The 18584-nt window shown below is 48.2% G+C and overlaps 1 protein-coding gene across 11 annotated transcripts in view; it reads right to left on the minus strand.

The window, feature by feature from the left end:
* Positions 1-18584, minus strand: part of SLC22A23 (solute carrier family 22 member 23) — a 186961-nt gene that overhangs the window by 155668 nt on the left and 12709 nt on the right. The gene's annotated exons all lie outside the window — the stretch shown is intronic.

Here is an 18584-nt window from a genome sequence, read left to right on the forward strand (position 1 = left end):
CCCAAAGCGCTGGGATTACAGGCGTGAGCCACCGCGCCCGGCCGAATAATTATCTCTTAATAGAACAAATCTATGACATTAAATTAAGCATTGTTCTAGGTGAAGAAAGGAAACTAAGATTCGTTAAGTATCTACCCTGTGCTAGGGACTCTGCCAGCTGCTTTGACTAAGCACCCTGACAGCACAACAGGCCCATTGCATGGACATTATTACCAGTATGTCCATTTCACAGATGAAGAAACTGAGGCTGAGAAGTGATGCTAGTCCAAGATCAAGTGTCTCTTACATAAATTATAAATCTGTATCTGATTGAAACTCAGGTTCTTTCCCCCAGTAAACTCAAAGAAACAGCCCTAGTTCATACAAATAAATACAATTCTCTGGTTTATATTAACTTGTTACAGGTTATAGCATTTGTCTGGACAAATATTCAATACACTTTATGTGCATATAGAAGCAAAGTAGCATACTGAAAACAGGACAGGCTTCGGTGTTATTTCATTGTTATAGTGACTAAACAAATAATAATTTGTCAGGGGTCTGCGAATAGCAGATATTTGATACATGATGGCTGTTTAAGATACTAATATCACAGTATCTTTTTTAAATAGAATTTTTATTACTGAAATGTTGAAAAAAGTTAAGATCAACTCCCTATTTTAAAAACAAAGAAACTGAATAAGAGGTGAAGTGACTCATTCAGAATTTAAAAAGCTTATAGCCAAGCCAGACTTGAGCAGAGCCCAGGTTTCCTTGGGCTCAGCTGCTCCATACCAGTCTGCCGTGGAAAATGTCATTTTCAGACAGGGTGACCTGATGCACAGGGACGCATGACTCTCCCAACAAATTTCACAAGTCAATTACTGCCAAGCCAGGACAACTGCTAATCTAATGGTCAGTGTGGTGGTACTACCTTCATTCTAGTCCCGAACTCTTACAACAGGAAGGATTAGGAAAAAAAAAAAAAAATTAACATTTTAATTGAGACCTACTCTTAGGCTTCCTGCCAAATACTCATCTTTTTCTGAAACACATGAATCAGAGTACCTGAGACGGTAAACCAGTTTTTCTCCTGTTTCAACACTGGTGTAACCATCTTGAAGATGACATGATGCCTTTTTCTTTCTTTCTCTTTTTCTTTTTTTTCTTGCTTTATTTAGCTCAAACTAGAAGCCAGTACAACCGTGGATCTAAATGATGACGTTTTCCATGAAAACTGCTAACACCAACCAGCTACAAACAAGGTACACAAAGCTGGAGGCTGCCCTGGGCCTACTCCACATCCCAAAGTTACTCAACTATAGTAGTTCTCAGCTGTAGTAGGTGTGACTGCTGCTACAGGACAGCATAATCCTTCAGGTTTTTACCCATTTGGACTTTGTCTTCATTGGGTTGGACTCTGGCTTACCATTGTCTCTGAGGAAGGGCATCACATGGTAAGCGAGAGCCTGGTCGCATGGAATTCAGAGCCTAAAGTGGGGTCTGAGCCAGCTTGCGAATGTGCTGTCAAGCACAGCTGGGATGCAGGCTAAGAGCTTGGAGTTTGAGCCTGACAAGCCCCAGTTTTATTTCTAGTTTCGCCCCGCGGTCATCAGGGCAAGCTTTTTCACTGTGTGGGGGCTCAGTTTTAACATCTATGGCGTAGGAGTCGTAAAACCTTCACCAGAGGGTTGTTACAAGAGTCAAAAATAACATCAGGAATGCGCCTGGTGCAGTAACCGGCACAAAGTGATTATTACTCATTAATTTTGTCTGTCAGTTAAGCAGGTCCTCGGGGGCTTATGTCTGTTGGTAAGTAACATTTTGGATCTGAGAGTAATAAAACTACTTCAAAAAGGGTTTTGATTACTTAGAGTCTGAGCTACTCATTTTAGCCTCACCCCTAAGTGACCCAAATTAAGGGGTATTTTACTAGTTTTACATCCTGTCTGCATAGTCAGCACCAGATTAGAAAGTGGGCCAGACGAGGATGGAAGACGCCCTCCAGGGAGCAGCTGTGTTCACAGCTGGGAGATGCTGAAGGAGCTGGTCCAGGTCTACCCGGGGCTCTACCGTGCTTTCAGGTCCTCCCACCACCTCTCAGGATGCCGTGCCCTTCACTTTGACCTCCTCAGCAGCATCCTGGGAACAGCAACAGCTTCGTTTCCAACACTTCCTGCAATCATTCCTTAAATATACTATTTTTCTGACCAAAAGAAAAAAAAAAGTAGGATGGTTCTCAAAAGCTGACAACACGATTACACCCAAGAGTGTGTTTTTATTTTCTTCCTTTGAACTAACTATTAATCTTCTAAAAACACCGTGCCAAACTGGCAGCATGACAGCAGAGTGTGACTGTGCAGGCTGGCTCCCGGCCCCCGCCCTCTGGTCGGGCGAGGAAGAAGGTCGGCTGCACCCGAGGTGGGGTGAGCCAGGAAGGCTCCCGACCTTCCACTTCAGTGCCTCCGGCATCCTGGGGACAAGCGGACTGAGAGGCAGCTCTCTAAGAGTTTCCTCAGATGGAACCTCAAAGCATCCTTAGGCCAAAGCCAGGAGCACTACCCCGAGAACTCACCGGGGCCTGGCCAGATGCGTATGGGACAGGGAAAGGAGTAGAGAACACATGTCACAACTGAAGCCTCAGTAAGTGGACAGAGAAAGGGAGCAGAGACCCTCTCGTGCCAAGGAGGCTGCAAAGCTGCCCAAGTCGCGGCCCTCACCAGAGTCTCTTATCAGAGACCTTCCTGCCCCTCCTCACCCTCCAGGCTGCTCAGAGTGGTACAGTGTTTTCATATTGGAGACAGGCCTGGGATGGCCAGCTCCTGAGGGGACATCCTTCTGTTACTTGTGGAGTTGGAATTACAGGACTTAGAGGGTGTGAACTTTTGGGGGAACTCCAGGGATGAACATGAGAAGGCCTTTCTGCTGTAGTACTAACTGCAATCAGTGTCTCGGGCTTCATGGGCTTGGCTTTGCGTAACAAGCCAGGGCACCTGAACTCCATCCCAGCCCTGCCAAAATAATTCTCTCCATTCACTACTGACGCAGCAGAGCGGGCTTGACAAAGCTTGCCACAGGACAGTCAAGTTGATCCATTCAGCATTCCCCAATTCTTCCTTCTGTCTCACTCAAAGGCAAATAGACAGCAAAAGACAACGTAAAAATATATTAATAAAATTAACGATCCAATAAGGAAGCCCTTCACAACTGGACTCTCCTCCCTGTCTAGCTGCATTTGAAAGACACACCCACTTCTAAGCCAGCAGTTGAAGCTTTTTTTGAAGGTGGCATGCCTAAAAGGGTAACAATAAGTGTTCATCTAAAAAAGGGAGTAACTGGCTAACTAGCGATAACATTCATTGAAACAAAGTCAAGCTGGTGTCTCATTTTCAGGACTTCTCAGAGCCTTTAATATGTTAATGTGCATCATGACTCCTGAAGAGGGGGCTCTGTAGAATGCATTTTTCAAATGTATTTGGCTTCGGAAACCCTCTCCCTCCTACACACTTTCAAGGGCGTGTCTGGGCTGCAGAATACGAGAGATGTTGCCACATATATTTTGTTTGCCCTGCATGACCTAATGTGTGAACACAGTGCAAAATTATAACACGTGGAAATTCTGGGATTTTAAAGGCTGGGGTACAACAGTCCTGTCACCCCTGACAATCTACCTGAAGGAAGAGAGGGGGGATATGCATGCACATCAAAGGATGTTCACAAGAACCAGAGGAATGTTTTTCTGCCTTTAATCCGAGAAAATAAAAATAACTATTTTCCTGTCTTCTCAAGAGTTCATAACTGCTAATTGGTAAGATATGGACAAACATTGAAAACTCTAAGGAAATGATCTGCAAAAGGTCAACCACAACAAGAAGCAGTCAACTGTGTAAAATTCCACTTCCTTGAGAACAAATCACTGCCCTGCATGTCCCCACCTCTCTGCGGAAGGACAGTTGCTCCATTAGCCCAAGTCCAGGGCTGATTAGGAAGTATGCAGGCGATGATTTACACTATGTTATCCTTTAAAAAATAGTCTGTAGACCCCCCAAAAGCAAAAGCAGGGACATACAAAGATATGCACACCCATGTTCATAGCAGCCCTATTCACAGTAGCCAAGAGCTGAGAGAAACTCAAGTGTTCACTGACGGATGAACAAAGAAACAAAACGTGGTGCACGCACATGATGGAGGATTATTTAGCCTGCAAAAGGGAGGAAATTCTGACACATGCTACACATGGATGAATCTTGAAGACATGCTAAGTGAAATAAGCCATCACTAATATGGTATGATTCCACTGATACGAGGTGCCTGGAGTAGTTAAATTCATAGACACAGAAAGTAGAATGGGGGTTACCAGGGGCTGGGGTGAGTGGGGATGAGTTATAGTTTCATGAGGATATAGCTTCAGCTTGGGAAGATGAAAAATTTCTGGAGATGGATGGTGGTGATGGTTGCACAACAATGTGAATGGCTTACATTGAACTATACACTTAAAATGGTTAATTTTATGTTATGTATATTTTCCCACACGCACACACATAAAAAAAAGTTTAAAGAAAGTGTTATCTTCAGGAAATGGGCTAGCCAGTATCCCAATTAACTTAAACATGGATGGCAGAGCACTCTGAAGAGAATCCTGGATTAGGCAGCAGAAAGCACAGTTGTCTTAAAGGTTATATTCGCGAGAAAATCTCCAAGGTGCAGGCCTCTCTATCTGACATCTCGTCTCCGCTGGCAGTGAGACGTCCTTTCTCCCCAAGCTTGTCCATGGGTGAAAGGATCGAAGGACGTTGCCCGCCAAAAGGAAGAGTGACCAGACTGTCTCCCTCCCTCAGTCACCAACCCCCTTGACTTCTGTTCCATTATTGGTCACGTACTGAGTGCCACACCCCAAGGAAACAATAATGCAAAAAGTGCTGTCCTCGCTCTTTAGAGTTTGGGGCAGGCTTAAGAAAGGACGATGCTGAGGGGTAAAGAGTAGCAGCAGCAGACACACAGAAGGTGCTATGAGTGTGCCCCGGCCAGCCTTATCCATGCCAGGAAGACCAGAAGGGATGAGGCTGGAGGGGAGTGGAAAGGAGTTGTTTGTGTTAGAAAACACAGCATATGGCCAGGCATAGTGGCTCACACCTATAATCCCAGCACTTTGGGAGACTGAGGTGGGTGGATCACCTAAGGTGGGAAGTTTGAGACCAGCCTGACCAACATGGAGAAACCCCGTCTCTACTAAAAATACAAAATTAGCTGGGTGTGGTGGCACGCACCTGTAATCCCAGCTACTTGGGAGGCTGAGGCAGGAGAATCACTTCAACCTGGGAAGCGGAGGTTGTGGTGAGCCGAGATTGCATCATTGCACTCCAGCCTGGGCAACAAGAGCAAAACTCCGTCGCAAAAAAAAAAAAAAAAAAAAGAAAGAAAGAAAAAGAAAACACAGCATGTGTGAAGGTTTAAAAATGTGGGGCAGGCTCAAGGGAGGCTTCCAGGAGGGATACCTGCACCTGGACTGGACACTGAGTGAGATGGGCGTGGGGGCAGGTCCTGTGAGGACACACCCTGCACCCATGTCACAGAGTGGAATGTCAATCAGGACTAGACTTAAAATGCAATGAAAATGTTAACTCAATCAAACCTTATTTGGGACTTTCAGTTGATGCTACTGTTGTTAGAAATATCCTGATCAAGGATCACAGAAAAGGAGGACCAAATTCCTGAGCCTGGCTCTGCAGGGGACAGGGAAGGGAGAAAGGGAGGGAGGGCTGTTAAAGGTTCAGCCTTTCAAAACCACCTATGGGCGGGCATGAAGTTTGTGAGCTATTGGCCAGTCCTCAATTAACAGGTTGAAGTTATGGATGAGCTCAGAAAGAGTAGGGTCAATCCTATCAGTCCTTCATACCTTAGTGTGAACTGCTTTCATCTCTTAGCTAAAATTAGCTGCCCAGATATTTTGGTTTTGGAAAGTAGGAATAGAGAGGAAATTTTGAAAAAGAGGTCATTTGAGAGCACCTGAGAAGCACTCCTAAATGAGGAGATGTCGAATAGCTAGGGACAAGATGAGGCCAAAGGAGGAGGGGTTCTGAAAGTGAGGGCACAAGGCAAACAAACGTGTCCACAGCTCAGGTGGCCAGCTGGGGACCACAAAGACCGCCATTTGCCAGGGCTGACCTCGGTCATTTCCTTTGAGCTTCCATACTTCTGTTTTAGAGGTCTAGAGTTAATGGTTGGGGGATTGCAGGTGGTTGTATAATGCATTGTAGTTGTTGGTTACATGACTGTCCTCTGAGCTCCACTGGGAGCTCTTTGCAGAAAAGAGCTCAGATTAAATGCGTATCTCAAAGCACACACTCTGCTGAAAGGGAGCGGCACATCCATCATTTTCTGTAATCCCCACAAAGCGTTATGCTATAGGTGTCATCTCTACCTTGGAAATTAGGTTCCAGGGGACTGAGTAATCCCCAAGGTTCCTCAGTGTAGAGGTGGTAGTGCTAGGGTTCAAACCGGTTCTCCTGCATCTGAGCCCAGTGCTCCTTGCCCACGCCTCTGCTCCCTGGATCTTCACTGAGAGCCTGCGGCAGGAAAGCTCTGTTCCTCTGCTGAGTGAACGCTGGCTCCTTCCACAATCACTCAGGCTTTGAGGGTAGGCTGGCTGTGAGACTTTGAAGAAGCCTAAGTTTAAAATAAATGTTTAATGTTTTTCCCCCAAATTCTGAAATTGCTTTTGCAGAACCTAAAGGAACCAATCTTCCTTGCTGTTGTGTACAACTGCTCTTCAGCTCACCGTAAAACCAGGCAGAGGGAGGACTTCCAGGAACGGTCTCCTTCTAGCTCTCCGCTTTGGCTCAGTAATTTCAGTAGCCATCATGACAAATGCATCATTTATGCAGAACATTTGGGGGCTTCAAATTTCTAAACTGTTATCCTAATAAAAGCACACCATCAGTTGTTTAACCTGCTTTCAGAGGAATGCAGTTCGTCTCAGGATGACACACGCACGCAAGCACAAACATGCTTCCTGATGAAGTGCAGAGTGGCTGGCAAACTTGAAGCCCTGGGAAAATCTTAGGAAAAGCAGTGAACTTTTCATATGTTTAAATATGGTGGAAATGCCCACCTACAGTTCGTTGCTCTTTTTAAGGTTTTTAGCAAGGAGCAGGCAAATCAGGAGGCCTGGCCCTCCTTCTCTCACTAACTCATCCCTGTTGGGAAATACTTCCCCAGTGGCCTCCGGAACCTTGTGAAGGGAACGTACAATTCTGCAGAGCAGGTTCCATCAGAAGATAATTCCCTTCCTTGGCTTGAAACCCTACAAGCTGGGGCTTTGTGGCTCTTTGCAGCTGGCTGTGGGCTGGGTAACAGCAGAGGCCCCACCTGTTTCATTTGAGTTTCGCTCAAAAGGCTTGCCCAGGTCATTCTTACAAAAACGGAGGATAAAGAGGTCTCCATCAAACGCTCACATGCAAGAGATGCCTACAGAGAGGCGGGAGGGCCTGGCTGCCAAAGCCACTCTCACATGCTGCACGGACAGGAGGAAACTCCTCAGAACAGCTGCTAAGTCACCCTTGGGACACAAACAGCAGCTGACTGGTAGTGCCACCTCCAGGTGGCTTCTCCCTGCCCAAATGGTACTAGCACCATTCCCACGGCCTCCTTATCAGCCCTAGGGAGTGAGTCCCAGAAGCTGTAGGGCCACACAGGGGCCACAACTCTCTAGGGCCAGGGATCCCTGCCCCTAACAAATGGTAACCCCCTCCCCACACTCCTCCCATCACTGCTGCTTCCTACCCCAAAAATTTTGAAAAGAAAAAGAAGGAAACTTGCCTAGCTTATAAATAAGTCAAGACTTTTCAATGGCTGCCCTGATTCTGCCAATCAACTTTTAAATATTAGAACAGAGGGACAGCCAGGAGTGGAAAGGATTGACAATGTTCAGCTTATAAAGTGCACAGCAGTCTAAGCATAATCACCACAGGCTGGAAACAACCCAGCGTCCATCACCAATGGAGAGAGAAACACAGTGTGGTCTACCCATGCAGTGGAATATGGCTCAGCAACAAACAGGAACAACTATCAATGTGCACAGTACCATGCAGGAATCCAGGGATGAGACTGACACGGCGGACCACAGGCCTCCTTCATATAACCTTCCAGAATAGGCAAAACCATGCTATGGGGATAGATATTAACGCAGCGGTTGCCTAAGGGGTGGGCTGACTGGAGAATTCACTAGGGTGAAGGAAATACCTGAATTTAGGGGGTGGTTGATGGGCATATATACAAGTCAAAACCTACTAAGCTATACACTTAACATCTGTCCATTTTACTATGTGGTCATTATGCCTCCACTTTAAAAAAATCTGTGAAAGCTGGGTACAGTGGCTCACCCCGGTAATCCCAGCACTTTGGGAGGCCGAGGCGATGGATCACCTGGGGTCAGGAGTTCGAGACCAGCCTGACCAACATGGTGAAACCCCATCTCTACTAAAAATACAAAATTAGCCAGGTGTGGTGGTGCATGCCTGTAATCCCAGCTACCTGGGAGGCTGAGGCAGGAGAATCACTTGAACCCGGGATGCGGAGATTGCAGTGAGCCGAGATCACGCCACTGTACTCCACCCTGGGCGACAGAGTGAAACTCTATAAATAAATAAATAAATAAATAAATAAATAAATAAAGAGCTGGGTGCGGTGGCTTATGCCTGTAATCCTAGCACTTTGGGAGGGCGGGTGGATCACAAGGTCAGGAGATCGAGACCAGCCTGGCCAACATGGTGAAATCCCATATCTACTAAAAATACAAAAATAAGCGGGGCATGGTGGTACCTGCCTGTAATCCCAGCTACTCAGGAGGCTGAGGCAGGAGAACCGCTTGAATCTGGGAGGCAGAGGTTGCAGCAAGCAGAGATCGTGCCACTGCACTCCAGCCTGGGCAACAGAGCAAGACTCCATCTCAAAAAAAAAAAATCTGTGAAATTATTTAAAATGGGTCCAAAGACAGGGCAGAAATATCTGATGGATTGCGAGGAGCATCAGTTTTTTGTTCCTCCAACAGCACAAGGTCAGGCAGCAGAACGGAGGAGACACAAGGGGTGTGGTCAATCCACCAATGGAATAACCGCAATGCCTGGATCAACCTCCAGGAGAGGGGGCATTTGATCGTATCCTCCCTTGTGCTTAGGAAATAGATCTCTAGGCCAAGAGCTCAGAAAAGAGATGTGAACGATTCCCACAGATGCTATGTCAAGGCCTGAGGTTCTTAGCAGGTGTGCTTTTGGGCTGCCTGTCAGTTCCAAACAGGAGTCTGACTGTCACTATATCAAAGGCAAGAAAAACAGCCCCAACCCATCCACACTGCTCCATAGAAACCTGGGCGGAGAACCCAGGCAACACGGGCGCTGGAAGCGGCTGCTGGGAGTGAAGGACCCATGCTGGAAGTCCCCTACCCAGAGGGGCAGTGTGCAGGGGCTGGGATTCAGGCTGCTGGGGTCCAAATCTCAGCTCCAGCAGGTGGCTTAGCTTAGCTATAAGCCACAGAGAAGCCAACTTCTCAGGGGGCTGTCAGAATTCAGCCATGGCATCTGTAAAACACTCAGCCCAGCCAACCTGCAGCAACGAACTCTTCCTCCCCTCCCTTCCCTCTCCCTTCCTCATCTCTTCCTCCTGTTTCTCCCCACTTCCCCTCTCTTCCACCATCCCTGCTCCCCTTCCCCTCTCTGTCTCCCTTTTCCCCCTTTCCTTTCCCTCCTCCTCCCCTATGATGGGGACCCACACTCCCACCCCTGTTCCCAGCTACCCTCCTGCAGTGGTGGGACCTGCCCTTCCCTCTAGTACCTGCAGCCTTCTGTCACCACCTGGATTGTGAACACGGCAGCCAACTCCTACGGAAGTTCTGGCAGCTGCCCTCACTTGCACATCTGATTTACAACAGACAGACTGGACAGAAAGCCCACTTACTGCAGAAGTGACATGAGAACACACTCAGCCCATGCTCCAGAGATGCGACTGCCTCCCTTCTCCCTGAAGGGACCCTGGGCAGGTTGAAGTGTGTCCACCCTGCCCCTAACAAGATATGCTGGAATCCAAACCCCAGAACCTCAAAATGTGACCCTGTTTGGAAATAGGGTTTTTACAGAGATGATTAAGTTAAAGTAAGGTCTCTAGGGCGGGCCCTAATCCAAGGTGACTGGTGTCCTTACAAGGAGAGATGAGGACACAGACACACACAGAGGGAGGACCACGTGGGGACAGAGGGAGAAGACGCCATCTGCAAGCCAAGGAGAGAGAACTCAGGAGAAACTGACCCTGCCCACACCTGGATCTAGGACCTCCAACTTCCAAACCTGTAACAGAATACATTTCTGTGGTATTTGTTACACAGCCCAGCAAGCTAATACAGCGTGAGAATGAAGCCAGGGCAGAGGATGACCTAGAAGAGAACTAGAAAGAACTGGAGATTGCAGCCCGTCCTGTCTCTGGACTTCCAGAAATGTCATCTATACTTTTTTTTTTTGAGATGGAGTCTCAATCTGGAGTGCAATGGTGTGATATCGGCTCACTGCAATCTTTGCCTCCCGGGTTCGATTCTCCTGCCTCAGCCTCCCGGGTAGCTGGGATTACAGGTGCCCGCCACCACGTCCAGCTATTTTTTGTATTCTTAGTAGAGATGGTGTTTCACTATGTTGGTCAGGCTGGTCTCGAACTCCTGACCTCAGGTGACCCGCCCGCCTTGACCTCCCAAAGTGCTGGGATTACAGGCGTAAGCCACCGTGCCCAGGCCCTTCTGTATTTTTTTAAAGCCAGTTTGATGCAGGGTTTTCTGCTACTTGCAGCATCCTGACTGACCCCTCAAGCTTTCAAACCCTTCACAGTCTTGTGCCATTCTCTCCTCCTAACTGAAATAAGTGTCTTCTCCCGCTCCTTCCCGTTACAGGGCGCACATCCCAGGGATCCCCAACTCACTCTCTTCCCTATCGCCATGCACCGTGCACCGCTCTGCCAGGCTGATTATTTTGGCCCCGCCTCTGTCTCCTGGGACCACCTGTTCTCCAGGCACACTCACAGATCCATCCTCCCTGTCTCCTGCAGCTCCCAGCACAGTGCTGTGCACAAAGTATTGGCTCAATAAACATCTGAATGTTAACACACTGCTCAGGACATGCCTGGTGCAGTATTTTCCCCACATAATTTTGAACTATAAGACTAGACCACTGTGTTTGCTATACAGATTCAAACAGATCGCAAAAGAAAGGCTGCTGTGTGTCGTTGCTTCCCCGTACTCAAGGAGAAAATGCCTTCTGAAGACTTAAAAACTTCTTTTCAGTAAGATGATCCATACATCCTCAGTCTGTAAACTGCCTGGTAACCTTCTGCTGTCAAAGGTCATTCCAGCTTCGCAAAAACTGCTATTAAAAATGAGATTAATCATCAAAGTTGCCGTTGGCTTTCCTCACCACCCTCCCGTTGGTCACTTATCTAAGACTCTGCCCCAAAAGAACTATAGTTATAAACGATGAACAACAAGAAGGCAAATGAGAAATGAATTAAACAGTGAAACCATTTGCTTATACTTAAATCAAACACATTATCAGCAAACACATAAAACCAAAAAAAAACCCCAAAGCAAAACAAAACCACACACATCAAAATTCCCTCATAGTCTTGACAATATCCACTTTTGACAAGTTGTTTCTTATGGGACTTCCCAGAAAAATATTACAAATAAGTCTTCTTTTAAAATGAAATAATAGCCCAGGCGCGGTGGCTCACGCCTGTAATCCCAGCACTTTGGGAGGCCGAGGTGGGCGGATCACGAGGTCACGAGATGGAGACCACCCTGGCTAACACAGTGAAACCCCATCTCTACTAAAAATACAAAAAAAAAAAAAAAAAATTAGTCAGGTGTGGTGGCGGGTGCCTGTAGTCCCAGGTACTCAGGAGGCTGAGGCGGGAGAATGGCGTGAACCCGGGAGGCGGAGCTTGCAGCGAGCTGAGATCGTGCCACTGCACTCCAGCCTGGGTGACAGAGCAAGACTCGGTCTCAAAAAAAAAATAATAATAATAATAATAATTTTAAAAACCCACTCTGGAACTTACTAGATTTTTTTTTTTTTTTTTGAGACAGAGTTTTGCTCTTGTTGCCCAGGCTGGAGTGCAGTGGCACCATCTCGGCTCACTGCAACCTCTGCCTCCCAGGTTCAAATGATTCTCCTGCCTCAGCCTCCCAAGTAGCTGGGACTACGGGCATGTGCCACCACACCCAGCTAATTTTTTCGTGAAGATTTTGATGACTCCAGAAAATAGAGTTCCAGAAACCGGTAAGCCCTGGACAGGCTCCTGTGGGAACCCATCACCTTCTTGCATTTCGCTCCCTCTGGCCAGATGGGCTCCAATCGAACATCTTTGTTGCCTGCTTGAAAGTAGCTCTGAGAGTCAGACATGGGCCCCTGCCAGGACACCCAGCTAAGTCTCCCCTGCCACCACCATTGACAGCCATGTGCTAGAGGCACCAAGAACATCAAGAACACTCCAAAAGGAAGACAACGCTACCAAGTCCAGGGCCAAGAGAGTGAGACAAGGCAGACAGTGCTGCGATCATGTAAGCAGGACCCATCCTGCTGGGGAAGGGGTCACTCTGGATACCCAAGGGGGCCCCGGCCAGCAGTCCAGCTAATACCTAGCACACTCACTTTCGGAGCCGGCAAAGCCACGAGGTGCCTGCCTTGGCACAGGTAGCAGATGTTTCGCTGGGACTAGATGATCCATCAGGCTTGCTGCCTGGGCCCCTGGAGGGAACCAGCCTGATCTATTACTCAGCAAACGTAAACAGTGCTTACGTTCAGCTCCCGCCTCCCGCGCTTGGTGTCTGTGTCCCACGGGAGAGCTCCAGTTTCCTGCTACTGACAACACTATAAAACCACCGTAATAGGAATTAATTATGGAAAAGGCTAGTTTGAATTAGAGACATTTTGAAAATAAGTACCTTTTACTTCCAAACAAACGTTTCCTTTTCTAGTAATTAACCGTTATTCTAAGTAGAGGTTCAAAGGACCTACTTCAAGGAGTGACTTGGTCATTAGCAACATTCATTCCTGTATAAATATACTATGGCCCTTTTCCCAAACATGCTTTCCTAGGTGGGCTAAACGTGCCTGCTGCCTGCTGAGCTTTGTTTATCCCATAACGAGCTCAGCAAACCCTTTCTTCACAGAGGGCAGGGAACCGTGGCTGCCTCATGGGAATTCCCAGCAGGATGAAACACCCTCAGCCTGAACACCCGTGTGCCCCGTACTGTGGGTTAAAGAGCAGAGGTCCCACTGTCCCACCCCACAGGCTTGGCCATCTGTTGGGTGTGGTCAGGAAATACAATGAATGTTTTTATTAGTCTAGACCAGGGTTTCTCAAACTTGCCGTATTTGGGGCCGGATCTGGGGCCGGATCATCCTTTGTGATGTGGACAGTCCTGTACCCTGTAGGATGTTTAGCAGCACCCCTGCCTCTACCCACCAGGCGCCAGTAGCACCCTCCCCCCATGCCCCCAAAGGTGTGACAACAACAACAAAAATGTCTCCAGACATTGCCGAATGTCCTCTGGGAGCAAAATCATACCCCGTGGAAAGTGTCCAGAGAACTTCTTTTAAACGATGGATGCTGGGGTCCTACAGGCATTTCTGAAAGTTCCCCAGGGTGACTCTAAGTGCACCGGAGCCACTGCAGCCCTGGACGAAGATGGGCCCGTTCCACGTGAAGAAAAGGCTCTGTGACCTACTAAAGTTCTGAACAGCAGTGGTTTAAAGACATAATCGACTCCAGAGCCCAGTATGATCCGCCCAAGTTTGATTAGTTGCCATTTCAGATAAGCTACATAACTCTTCTTAATCTTCAATAGCTCACTGAAATGTGACTTTAGGTTTGAGCCAACTTATGAATCTGTCCTCTTTTATTCTTGTCATCTTAGAATTAAGCCATCCAACCTCACTCAAACGAGAGCAAAACCCTTTCGCCACCTCCTTACTGGCACCATGCAGGAAGTGTTTATAGAGTACGGGCTAGGCCCAGGGACTGAGGGCCAGGACAGCAGGGGTGGGAAATGGGAAGGGAGGAAGAGGGAGCCAAGAAGGTCTGAAGGAGGCAACAGGATGGAGGGGTGGACTCTGGGCTGAAAGAAGAGCATGGGGGAACACAGCATTGTTTGGGAAATAAACAAATCGGTAGGTGGAGCTCTGAGGTCCCTGTGGGGATGATGGGGATGGAGGCAGGAGAGGCAGGCAGAGACCTTGAAACCTACCACCCAGGCCCAACTTCATCTTAAAGGTCATGGAGAGCCACGGAGGATTTGAAGCAAGGGAGTGATAAACAGCCACTCAGCTAGCGTCCAAGGACCAAAACACTGGGATTTAGGGAAAAGGCACAGATAAGATCAGGTACCACAAGAGAGGGCCAGTCCAGCAGGTTGGGGAATGCACAGGCCTAGGGCTTCAGGGAACTATCCCAGGTGCAGATACAGATCAGAGCTGCCCTGCTCAGGGTCCATGCTGGAGCTCTGCTGTCATGAGCTTCACCATCCCCTCAAAGCTCCAGCGTTGAAGCTGTAACCCCCAGGACCTCAGAATGTGACTGTGTTTCAAGAGTGGGCTTTTAAAGAGGGTAGTAAGGTCAAATGCAGCTATTAGGGTGGGCCCTGATCCAATTCGACTGGGGTCCCTATAAGAAGAGGAGATGAGTGGCCGGGCGCGGTGGCTCATGCCTGTAATCCCAGCACTTTGGGAGGCCGAGGCGGGTGGATCATGAGGTCAGGAGTTCGAGGCCAGCCTGGCCAAGATGGTGAAACCCCATCTCTACTAAAAAATACAAAAATTAGCTGGGCGTGGTGGCGGGCGCCTGTAATCCCAGCTACTCGGGAGGCTGAGGCAGGAGAATAGTTTGAACCCAGGATGTGGAGGTTGCAGTGAGCTGAGATCATACCACTGCACTCTAGCCTGGGCAACACAGCAAGACTCCGTCTCAAAAAAAAAAAAAAAAGAAGAGAAGATGAGGACGCAGACACACACAGAGGGAAGACTGTGTGAGGACAGAGAAGACAGCCATGTACGAGCCAAGGAGAGAGGCCTCAGGAGAAACCAATCCTGCTGAACCTTGGTCTTGGACTTCCAGCCTCCAGAACTGTAAGGAAATACATCTCTGCAGTTGAAGCTGCCCGTCTGTGGTATTCTGCAGCCCTAGAAACTCACCCAGGGAGGTCAACTGAAATCCCTGAGCAGTTGTGTGGCGTCCGGCATCAGGCAAGCCTGACAGCCCGTGTAGTGGAGAGACCACATGGTGCTGAGCTGGGGCCTGTAGCAGGCAGGAGCACTGGGCACTGGGCAGAGAAGGTGCTTGGCAGGAGCTCAGACATGTCGAGAGGGAGAGGGCTGTGGCCCCCAGGTAGGACCATGGCCGTGTTTTGTGATGGGGGCTCGTTCAGGTGGTTTTCAAGAGGCATTGAGTAACATGGGTGTGTCCTGGAGGTACAGCGCCTCAGGGGCTGGCTTGAGGGGCTGTGGACAGACCCTTTGGGTGGACACGAGCCCTTCTCTCCTGGATCTCTCCCATCAAGTCCTAAAATCTCGTTCTTCCATCATTTCCTTACTTACAAAGTTCAGGAGACTCATTGTCTACTGGGGGGAAAAAATCAAGCTACGCCGAAGGCTGACTCTATGGCTTTGTAGGGGGGCCTCGCAGGGTCAGGACCCATGCCCTCCTCTAGGCCACGTCCTCTCTGCACTCTGCACATGTCCCTTCCCCACCTTCATCAGCTCCTCACAGAAGAGGTCCTCTCTCAATCCTTTCAACTGCTCAAACCCAAGCCCTCCTTGGGGATAGCTCAGATGCCACAGCCCCCTGGGCTTCCCTGCCCACTGACAGAAGCGACTCCTCTGCGCCCCTGCACCTTGTCCTGTTCTTGGGCCAAGGCACCTCACAGTGCACTGCACCTGCCCTCCTGGGATGTGCTCGGTTCACCCCCCACCCTCAGCTCCCATTCCCTGCCCCGCATGCCAGGGATATTCAATTCCCCAACCGTCTCCAGCTACACGAGGAGCTCCCTTCTCCAGGGCAGACACGATCTACCCATCTGTGACACCAGCCCAGGGCACATGTTCTGAGAGAAAGACAGGGACACCACGCAAGCGGCTGCAGCACTGCCTCTGAAGGGGAGGGCAGGGGAGGGATGGAGGGATTGTCCGGAACTGTCTTCAAGAAGGAGGGCATCACCCAAGTTCCCAGCCGCACATGCACCATAGCCAAGGGGTAGAGGCGACCCAAGTGTCCGCCGATGGGTGAACAAACAAGCAGAATGTGGTGCAGGCACACAATGGCGTATTCCTCAGTCTAAGGCAGGCAGGAAACGCTCACACACGCTACCACACGGATGAGCCTTGAAGACATCACACTGAGCGACATGAGCCAGTCACAAAAGGACAAATGCTCTATTTATATGAGGTACCCGGAGTAAGCAAATTCAAAGAGGCAGAAGGTAGCGTGCGGTTGCCAGCGGAGGGGAATGGGGAGCTGGGGTTTCATGGGGACAGTTTCAGTTTGGGAAGATGGAATTGTTCTGGAGATGGATGATGGTGCCAGCTGCACAACAATGAGGATGCACCTAAAGCCACAGAACTGTACACTGAAAAATGACTAAAATAGTACATTTTATAATTTATAGTTTTACCACAATTACAAATAAAGACAATTTTTAAAAAGAGTAGGACAAAGACTATCCGCTTACTGCAGACGCTAAAGTATATCCATCTGAGAACAGTGGAGTTCCTCAACACATAGCAATCAAGGGCGCCCAATTTGTAAAGCATCTTGTAAACACGCGCAAAAGGCAGCTTTTCATCTAATCTGGGAGGAAACACTCCATAGTGCAAATTATGATGCTAAGTACATAACCCGTCCATAATACAATATGACCGCTGGGATGCTTGTGGTTGTTTTAAGCCAGCACTATCTCCTTTGCACCTATTTTTAAAATGATGCTAAGAAATAAAGCACGACTGTTAGCTAGTTGAATTAAATTACATAAAGGACTGACCCTCCTCCCCACTTTATTTAAAAAAAAAAAACACCTGATAAACACTTAACTAGCATTCTTATGACTTAACATCCTTAACCACACATCTCTGTGACTCAGCTCTTTGGTTCTCTGTTCAGATAAGTAAAGCAACTGTCTCAACTTTGAGAGAGCGGCATTTTCAAATGGAAGACTGCTCCCTGGCTCCTTCATGCCATTGCACACCTTGAGCTAACCAAACATCCCAAACAAAATTGCTCAGGGCTTTGTAAAGCTGTTCCCTGGGAAAAGTAGGCCCTCAAAAAGTGTGTTTTGCTTTTTACCAAAAGAAATCTAGAAAAAGATATGAAATACAATGGAGGAGAAGCAGAGAAGTTACTGAGAAACAAGGAAGACAGACTGGGAAGCGCTTGGGGAAGACAGACTGGGAAAGGCTTGGGGAAACCCTTGCCTAGCTCTGCAGTGGTGACAACACACTTTGTCAACAAGGGACTCTGCATTTTTATTTTCCACGGGGACCTGCGAATTATGTAGCTGGCCCTGACTAGAAGAAATGTTTGGAAAGCAGGAGACTGGCCCTGTGTGAAGGCAGGGGTGGGAGTGACAATTGGCAACACTGTGTTGGTGACTGTCCAACGGCTCCTTCCAAGATCCCTGGGTGATCTGGAGCTAATATCTAAGGCCATGTTTAATTATTCCTAGAAGAGAAGCCTCAGGAGGTATGTTCCTGCTAATTCCACACTCAGCTCAAGTAGCCAGCAGGTGAGTTACATCCTGAGTCTCTGGGAGGGAAAAGAATACTTTGTTTAAAAGCATTTAGTGGTTAAATCATCAATACTCAATTACCCTCAATTAATTGCCAGAAACATCTGCCTATAACCCCTTCCACCCCAGCTTGAAGAACAGCCGGAACCATATCCTGTCACACCGTTTGAAGGAGTCCCCAGCCCTGCGTAACCTCACTCCCTGCTCCAAAACCTCCTTTTCCTCACCCGAATCCATGCTGGGAATCAGATTTGCACCCAGGAAGCTGGAGTTGGACAGAGAGATGCTGACCCCTGTGTTGGCCGTTGCTTGACCAGGGATCACATGAGCAAAAGCATCAGGCGAAGCCAGTTTGAAGTGGGACCCGAGCTCACTTCTGGAGAATGGGATGAGAAGATATAGCTTCTGAGTGTCCTAAAAGACACTCCCCACCCCACTTTGTGATCTCAGATCCCACCTTCCACCTGCTGCCCTGCATCTTTCCAAGAAATTCCTTTTATATTTTGTTAATGTAATTTAAATTTGTTTTAGTTACTTGTAGCCAAAAGAGACCGAAGAGAGGTCTGACAGGATACCATACCATGCAGATGCCATGGGTGGGCGCGTGCTGGCGGTATCCTCTCACAGCAATGGTTTATTTTAGAGGAATCCACTTCATGCACTCAAGAGCCCCTGCCCTTTCCCAGACAAATAGGTCCCTGTCAATCTCTAAATCACTTGTGTGGAGGGAGATCTGCTCATCAATAGTGACACAAAGAACAAAACAACTAAACCCCAGCCTGCAGAAGATTAAGGT

The sequence above is a fragment of the Pan troglodytes genome, chromosome 5, assembly GCF_028858775.2.
Source record: "Pan troglodytes isolate AG18354 chromosome 5, NHGRI_mPanTro3-v2.0_pri, whole genome shotgun sequence".
NCBI lineage: Eukaryota > Metazoa > Chordata > Mammalia > Primates > Hominidae > Pan > Pan troglodytes.